The following is an 8,402-nucleotide window of genomic DNA, read 5'->3' as shown; positions in this document are numbered from 1 at the left end:
AAGGTTCCTGGTTGCCGCCGTGTCGATTTGCCCTTAGGGACTAGAGATTTTCGACAAGGGTTTTCTCTCTCGTCTGCCTTTGATGTGGTTCATTTTTCACCTATCATCGGTGAAGTTCGTCGTTTTTTCTTTTCATCTCCCCTCTTTTTGTGTTTGAGTGAGGGTCTTTTCTCTGCTCTTGACGAGGTCATCAGAGTGTGGAGGAGTCATTGAGGAAGCTTTCCTCCTTGTTGATCAACCGAGTTTTTATTTGCATCGGGATGAGGTCCTCCCCTTGTTCCCGACAGTCGGTATCGGCTCGTGTCAGGACGAGGTTCTCCTCCTGTTCCTGACAAGGCTGTGGGGGCACATAAGGGCCGTCGTGAGGGCCTCTCCCTCCATCCGATCTTTAGAAAATTGGGCCTTCGACTTTGCTCATGTTAGGATGAGGTTCTCCTCCTGTTCCTAACAAGGCTGTGGGGGCACATAAGGACTGTTGTGAGGGCCTCTCCCCCCATCCGATCTTTAGAAAACCGGGCCTTTGACTTTGCTCATGTTAGGACGAGGTTCTCCTCCTATTCCTAACAAGGTTGTGGGGGCACATAAGGGCCGTTGTGAGGGCCTCTCCTCCCATCCGATCTTTAGGAAATCGGCCCTTCAACTTTGCTCATGTTAGGACGAGGTTCTCCTTCTGTTTCTAACAAGACTGTGGGGGCACATAAGGGCCGTTGTGAAGGCCTCTCCCTCCATTCGATCTTTAAGAAATCGGACCTTCGACTTTACTCATGTTAGGATGAGGTTCTCCTCCTGTTCCTAACAAGGCTGTGGGGGCACATAAGGGCTGTTGTGAGGGCCTCTCCCCCTATTCGGTCTTTAAAAAATCGGACCTTCGACTTTGCTCATGTTAGGACGAGGTTCTCCTCCTGTTCCTAATAAGGCTGTGGGGGCATATAAGGACCGTTGTGAGGACCTCTCCCCCCATCCGATCTTTAGAAAATCAGACCTTCGACTTTGCTCATGTTAGGATGAGGTTCTCCTCCTGTTCCTAACATGCTTAATTTCGTTTGTATGGGAGAGTTATCTCCCGTCGTTATAAGCTCATACCAAAAGAAAGAATGTACAAGTATGAAGAAAATTTTTATTCAGGACAAAGTTGTTGGTAATACATTCGTAGATTTTTCAAACCCTATAGCCGTGGAAGGTCTGCTCCTCGTCGGGGTCCCCCCGAGATGGAGTTGATAATCTTAATTGGAGGTCGATCTTCTGGCTGCTCCTCCCTCCTTGACGGTTCCGACTGCGGCAGGGCCCTAGGCCGATCTTCTCTTCCTTCAGGTCGGCGTCGAATGAATCTGTCGAGCCGATTCCGTCTGACGAGCTCTTCGATCTCGTCTCGGAGCTGAATACACTCCTCCATATCGTGGCTGTGGTCACAATGATAGAGGCAGAATTTGTTCGGGTTGCACTTTTCGGGGTGCGAGTGCATCCTCTCCGGCCTTGGGAGCTGCTCCCTAACCTCCATCAGCACTTGAGTTTTCGATGCATTGAGGGGGGCGTAGCTGTGAAATCTCCCGGGAGGAGAGCCTCGCCGAACTCGACGGTCTGGGCTTCTTTGTTTATGAGCTCGGGGAGGAGTTTGGGCGTGCCTATGCCTAGGAGGAGTTCGAGAGCATGGCCAAGCTTCACCCGGTCCTCTTTCAACTGCGGGCTCGCTCGAGTCTCCCGCTTGCCACTCTCTCGCGGTCTCCTCGTCCTTCATCTTGAAGGCTTCCTTTGCTCGGGCATATCCTTCGGCCCGAGCCAGCAAATCGGCAAAATCTCTGGGGTACTTCTTTTCCTAGGAGAACAGAAGGTTGTTCTTCTGAAGGCCGCCTTTCAGAGCGACCATCGCGATCGATTGGTCCAAGTTCTGGACCTCCAATGCAGCGACGTTGAAACGGTTGACGTAAGCCCGGATGGATTCCCCCTCCCTTTGCTTGATGTTGATGAGGGACTCCGAACCTCTCCGGGGATACCGACTGCTAACAAAATGAGTCACGAACTGGTGGCTCATCTGATCAAAGAAAAAGATGGTACCCGCTTCAACTTCGAGTACCAGTTCCTTGCTGCTCCCTTCAAGGTGGATGAAAAAGCTCAGCACAGAATGGCATCTGGTGCACCATGGAGCAGCATCATCGTCCGAAAGTCTTCCAGGTGGTTGATCGGGTCCGAGGTCCCATCATAGCTTTCGAATTGGGGGAGGTTGAAGTTTGACGGGATCGATTCCTGCATGATCATTTGAGAGAAGGGGGTCAGTACAGATGTCCTCACCATAAGCAGGGAGAGCATGGCGGAGTTCTTCAATCCGTCGGTTCATCTCTTGGAGCCTTCGATCCAGGAAGTCCTCTCGACTACGGGTCTCGAGGATCTTCGGGCAGAATGGAGGTAGAAATCCTTCAGGAGTAGAATCATGATCGGACTGAGGGCTTTCCACCCTCGAATTTGTCTTTTTGGGAAAGACGGGGCGACTGGCCCAAGTGGCCCGCCCCATCCCGGATTTTAGAAATCCAGCGACGTTCTCTCCAACCGCACTGACGCCTGCGGCTGTTGTTGCTGTTGCATGGCCTGCACCGCTTCAGTGAGGCCCCTGACCTATTGGACCAGCAGGTCGAATTGCTCCATGCCGACCGCCGTTGCCGGAGGAGGAGGAGGAGCCTGGAAAACTGGAGGTGAGGCCGGAGCCTGAGATCAGGTCGCGGAGGTCGTGGATCGCCTGGTGGATGCTCTACGGGGAGGCATCAAGTGAAGATTTAGTAGAAGAAGGAGAAGAGAATGTCGGAGAAGATGACCGAAATCAGTCCCGTTGAGCACTCCTTTAAGAACAAGGGTACTGCAAAGACACAGCCCTTCCTCTAGCGCCAATTCTGTTGGTGTAGAATTTCATCGAAGTCGGAGAAGCTGGAGCTGGGATGACCACGGCCGCCGTCGGGATCTGCAAAGAAAGTCTAAACCAGAGTTGGGGGTGCTCCGGCAAGACCCTCCGATGCTCAAGTCAGTACTCTGCTTCAACAGAAATGGAGTGCTCGAGCAGAAATTTTGGTAGAGTTTCGAGACAGAGTTACCAGCTTAGAGAAGAACGTATCTCCGGATCCTTATTTATAGACAGAGGGTTTAACTGACCGACAGCGATGCCTGCAACCGTCTGGTAGTGGACCGCTCAGAGCCGCATGGAGTTTGTTACAGAGAGTAGTGGCGTCAGGGATCGTTCAGGGTCATGTGGAGCTTGTAGCAGAGAGTGGAGTGGTGTCCATTGTCGGGACTTGCCAAGAGTGGTGGAGCGCGTGGAATCCACTACATAATGGAGCAGGATGGCGGCTCTTGTCGTGGTTGTCAGAGAGGGGTGGAGCCGTGTGGAATCCATTGCAGAGAGTGGAGCAGGGTAGCGGCCCTCGTCATGGCTTGCCAGGGAGTTCGGATTTGTCAGCTGAAGCTCGACTGGGATGTCTGAGGGAGCGGGATGGCTCTCTGTCTCATCGATCCAGGGGAAGCGCGGATGTTTTCGAGGTTGCTGACGAGCCTACTGCGGTCGGAGGCCCTGGGCGCTGAGGTTACAGGTGAGAACCATCTGCTGTAGAGACTAGGATGAAGACTTTCGATTGGCGAAGTCTGATAGGAGCCCAACTGCTAGGGAAGTCCGGTCTCACTGGGAGCCTGGTAGGAGGTCGGCCGGCGATGGACTTCGGATAGCATTGGAGAGACTCGTCTGCTGGAGGAGTATGGGGGATCCGGGGGCGATCGGCCGTTGTAGAAATCCAGCTGCTGGAGCCCGTTCGTTGTGAAAGCTTGTCCGAAATCCATCCGCTGTGGGATCTCGGACGGAGTCCGATTCTCATGGGAGGCCGAAAGGGGGTCGCTTATTGTTGGAGCTCGGTCGAAGATCAATTGTCATAGGAGCTCGGAGTAGTGTCCCGCTGTAGAAGTTCATCCAGAGCCCACTCGCTACGGAGTAGCTCAGCTGGAGTCTACCTGTAACAGGAGTTCGGAAGAAATTTGCTTACAGTAGGTATCTGGGGTAGACGGCCCGCTGTAGGAGTCAGAGTAGACCATTCGTAGCAGAAGTTCGGCTCTTGCGGGATCTCAATCAGGATCCGGGAGGTGGTCGATCGTCGAAGAAACCTGGGTGGAGTCTGGTTATTGTAGAAACCTCATTGTCGGGGAAGCTCGGATGCTGATGAAGCCCGGAAGAAGTTCAAAGCAGGGTCGTCCGTGGCCAGAAGAAGTCCGAGAGAGACCCGGAGAATGGTTAGCTGCTGTAGGAGGTCGACTGTCAGCGAGGCCTAGGGAGCTTTTAGGGTGGCCCGGTAGATGAATGAAGGAACTCATTGTCGAAGAAGTCCGGATGATCGAGGGAGTTTGAGAGGCGCCACATATAAGGTCGGGAGCTGGAAGAGCCCTGGAGGGATCGATCTTTATAAACCTCGATCGGGGGGTACTTTATACCCAACAGTTCCTAATGCCTTGTGTAAGCTCTTCCAAAACTGTGATACAAATCTGGTATCTCGATCCGATACGATGGTCACTGAAATTCTATGTAGCCTTATAATTTCTTTCATATATAATTTTGCTAGTCTTTCCAAAGTAAATCCAACTCTAATTGATAGAAATTGTGCAGACTTTGTCAATCGGTCCACAATCACCTAGGTTGCATCATTTTTACTTGGAGTCTTCGGTAGTTCAGTTACAAAATCCATAGTGATATGTTCCCACTTTCATATTGGAATATCAAGAGGTTGAAGTAGTCCCGTAGGTCTCTGATATTCAGCTTTAACTTGTTGACACACCAAACATTGAGCCACAAATTGAGCGATCTCTCTCTTCATATTATTCCACCAGTACATTTTCTTTAAGTCTCTATACATCTTAGTACCTCCCGGATGAACTGTATAACCGGTCTGATGTGCTTCCTGAAGTATTTCATGCTTGAGTACTGAATCATTGGGTACGCAAATTCTATTTTCGAACCTCAACGAACCATCAGCATGTATCTTGAATTCAGATTGAACGCCAGCTTCCACTGAATTTCTTATTTTCATTAGTTGCGGATCATCATTCTGGGCAACTATAATTCTTTCAATGAGTGTTGGCTGAACCCTCATGTTGGCTAATCGTACTATTGAGTCATATATTCGGATGTCTAATTTTAGTTTTCTTATATCCTCTAATAATTAGCTTTGATGTGTGATTAAAACCATCAAATTTTTCATGGATTTTCTACTAAAGGCATCAGCAACGACATTAGCTTTTTCGGGATGATAATGGATTGTTAAATCATAATCTTTCAACAATTCTAACCACCTTCTCTGTCTCATGTTTAATTCCTTCTGCGTAAAAATATACTTCAAACTCTTATGATCAGTAAACACTTCACACTGCGCACCGTATAAGTAATGTCTCCAAATTTTTAGGGCAAAAATTACTGCAGCTAATTCCAAATCATGCGTCGGATAATTCTGTTCATATGGTTTCAATTGTCTTGAGGCGTAGGCCACTACCTTACCATATTGCATCAATACACAGCCGAGTTTCTTTTTAGATGCATCACTATATATTGTAAATCCTTCATCTCCTGTTGGTACAGTAAGGATAGGGGCTGAAACTAGTCGTTGTTTTAACTCTTGAAAACTCTATTCACAATTTTCAGTCCACTCGAATTTAACTCCTTTTTGAGTAAGACGAGTCAAAGGTGCAGCTATGCGGAAGAATCCTTCTACAAATCGTCTGTAATAACCTGCTATTCTCAGAAAGCTTCGAATCTCGAAAATATTTGTAGGTCTGTTCCACTGCATCACAGCTTTCACTTTTGTTGGATCCACAAAAATTCCATCTTTAGACACGATGTGTCCTAAAAAGACTATTTTGTCCAACCAAAATTCATACTTCTTAAATTTGGCATAAATTTTTTTTTTCCTCAATATTTATAGTACACACCGTAAATATTCTTCATGCTCCAATTTGCTTCTTGAATATATCAAGATATCATCAATAAATACGACAACAAACTTATCGAGATAGGATTTGAATATTCTGTTCATTAAATCCATAAAGGCCGCTGGAGTATTGGTTAACCCAAATGGCATCACTAGAAATTCATAATATCCATAACGAGTTCTAAAAATAATCTTTGGTATGTCCTCTGTTTTGATTTTTAACTGATGATATCCTGAACGAAGATTAATTTTTGAAAAGGCTTGTGCACCTTGCAGCTGATCAAACAAATCATCGATTCGAGGTAGAGAATACTTATTTCTAATAGTGTTCTTATTCAACTCTCTATAGTCGATATAAAGCCTCTTACTACCATCTTTCTTCTTCACAAATAAGACTGGAGCTCCCCAAGAAGATACACTAGGCCTTATAAAATCTTTATCCAACAAATACTGTAATTGATCTTTTAACTCCTTCAACTCCATAGGGGCCATTCGGTAAGGAGCTTTAAAAATCAGACCAGTATTGGGTACCAACTCAATGGTAAACTCAATTTCTCTGTCTGGTGGTAGTCCGATTAAATCATCAATGAATACATCCGAAAATTCATTTACGATAGGAATATCCTGTAACTTCAATTCATCATGTTCTTTATTCTTTATTAATACTAGATAACCTCTACATCCCTTTCTTAGCATCTGTCTAGCTTGCACAAATAAAATAATACATGGAGGGATGGTTCCTGAACTTCCATCAAAACTGAATGTTAATTCTTCTGGTATTTGAAAGTTCACTCTCTTTCCATGACAATCCACAGAGGCATGATAAGTAGCAAGCCAATCCATTCCTAGAATGACATCGAAATCATGCATATCTAGGACCACCAAATCTGTCGGTAATTCTCTTTCTCCTATTCTGATACTACATGACTTGCACACACTTTTGGTACTCAAAGTACCACCTACTGGTGTCTCAACATATAATTTGGTTGCGTCTAATAAAAGTAGTGGATATAAAAGAGTGTGTAGCACCAGAATCAAACAAAACTGAAGCATGAATACCAGATACAGGAATGATACCTGTCACCACAGTATTAGAGGCCTGAGCATCCTGTTGTGTGAGTGCATAGATCCTTCCTTGAGTTTTCGGCCTTTGACCTCCATCCTTTGTTTGTGTGGGTCTATTCTCATTTCTCTGGGGGCAATCTGTAATTTTGTATCCTTTCTGTCCACAGCTAAAACAAGAACCAGTATTCCATAAGCAATTAGAAGACTCATGCTCTCTTCGACTACATCTCGAACATCTAGCTGTCTCATTCTCACGATTATTATCATTTGCTGGCTTTTTTGCTGGACCCTTATTGTTCTGATTTCATCCTTGAGTTCCACCAAACCTATTTCTCTTCTTCTGATTTCATTCTCTCTCTGTATGTGCTTCATTAACTTCCCTCTCAATTATTAGAGCTTTATTCACAACTGAGGCATAAGTAGTTAACTCATAGGGTACAACTTGTTTTCTAATTTCTGTCTTCAGTCCCATTTCAAATTTATGTACTCTGTCTTGTTCAATCTCAATTAATCTTGAAATAAACTTGGCTAACTCCGTGAATTTAGCTTCATATTCTGCAACGGATCTGTTCTCCTATTTCAGATGAATGAACTCCTGCTCTTTCTGTATTCTGACACTTCGAGGAAAGTATTTGTCAAAGAATTCATCTGGAAATCTCTCCAAGTGAGTGGTATCCTATCGTGTTTATATTTTTGTTCAAATATACGCCACCAGTTGTATGCCTCGTCTTGTAACAGATATACTGTGTAGTGGATCTTCTCTTCATCGTGGCATTCTTGCACGGCGAATGCCTTCTCCATTTCCATAATCCAGTTATCTGCTTCCAGTGGCTCGATGGTCCCTTTGAAGGCTGGAGGGGCTAGCTTCTTAAACTTGACGATATTGTTTCTCTGCATTGGATGTTCTCCATGTCCAGGTGTCAGAGGAAAATGCTGACGTGGCTATGCATGTTGTTGTTGAAGTAACTGTTGTTGTGTTTGAACTACTCCGATCAGAGTTTGCATTAGTTGAGTCATATTCGGCTCCTCCTGTACTGTCGGAGTATTTTCGGTAAGATCAAGGATTCTCTCCTACTGAGATGTGCCATTATTCAATTGGGGAGTGTTATCACCAAGTGGATTTGATGTCCCTCCGACCGCTCCTTGAGTATTCTTCGTTCGTCGTGGAGGCATTTTGACCTATGACAAATTTGAGATAATAACTTATCCTTAATAAGGTTATAAACTTACTTGAGACAGGTCAGATCATAATTATCATAATTAACCTCTCAAATTTCTAATATCTACCCATCACTCGCTCATTCTATTCTACATGTCTTTATCTATCTACTTATGCTCTGATACCATATTAATTGTCACGCCCCCGATCCGAGATTGTGAATCGAGGGTCATGGC

The 8,402-nt window shown here is 45.7% G+C and overlaps 1 pseudogene; it reads right to left on the bottom strand.

Moving 5' to 3' along the window:
• Nucleotides 1–5,639: 5,639 nt before the first annotated feature.
• Nucleotides 5,640–7,774, bottom strand: LOC140856270 (uncharacterized; annotated as a pseudogene).
• Nucleotides 7,775–8,402: the final 628 nt, after the last annotated feature.

Source organism: Elaeis guineensis, chromosome 3, assembly GCF_000442705.2.
Source record: "Elaeis guineensis isolate ETL-2024a chromosome 3, EG11, whole genome shotgun sequence".
Lineage (NCBI taxonomy): Eukaryota > Viridiplantae > Streptophyta > Magnoliopsida > Arecales > Arecaceae > Elaeis > Elaeis guineensis.
The sequence above is the reverse complement of the archived record's forward strand: the minus strand, read 5'-3'. Positions and strand labels throughout refer to the sequence as shown.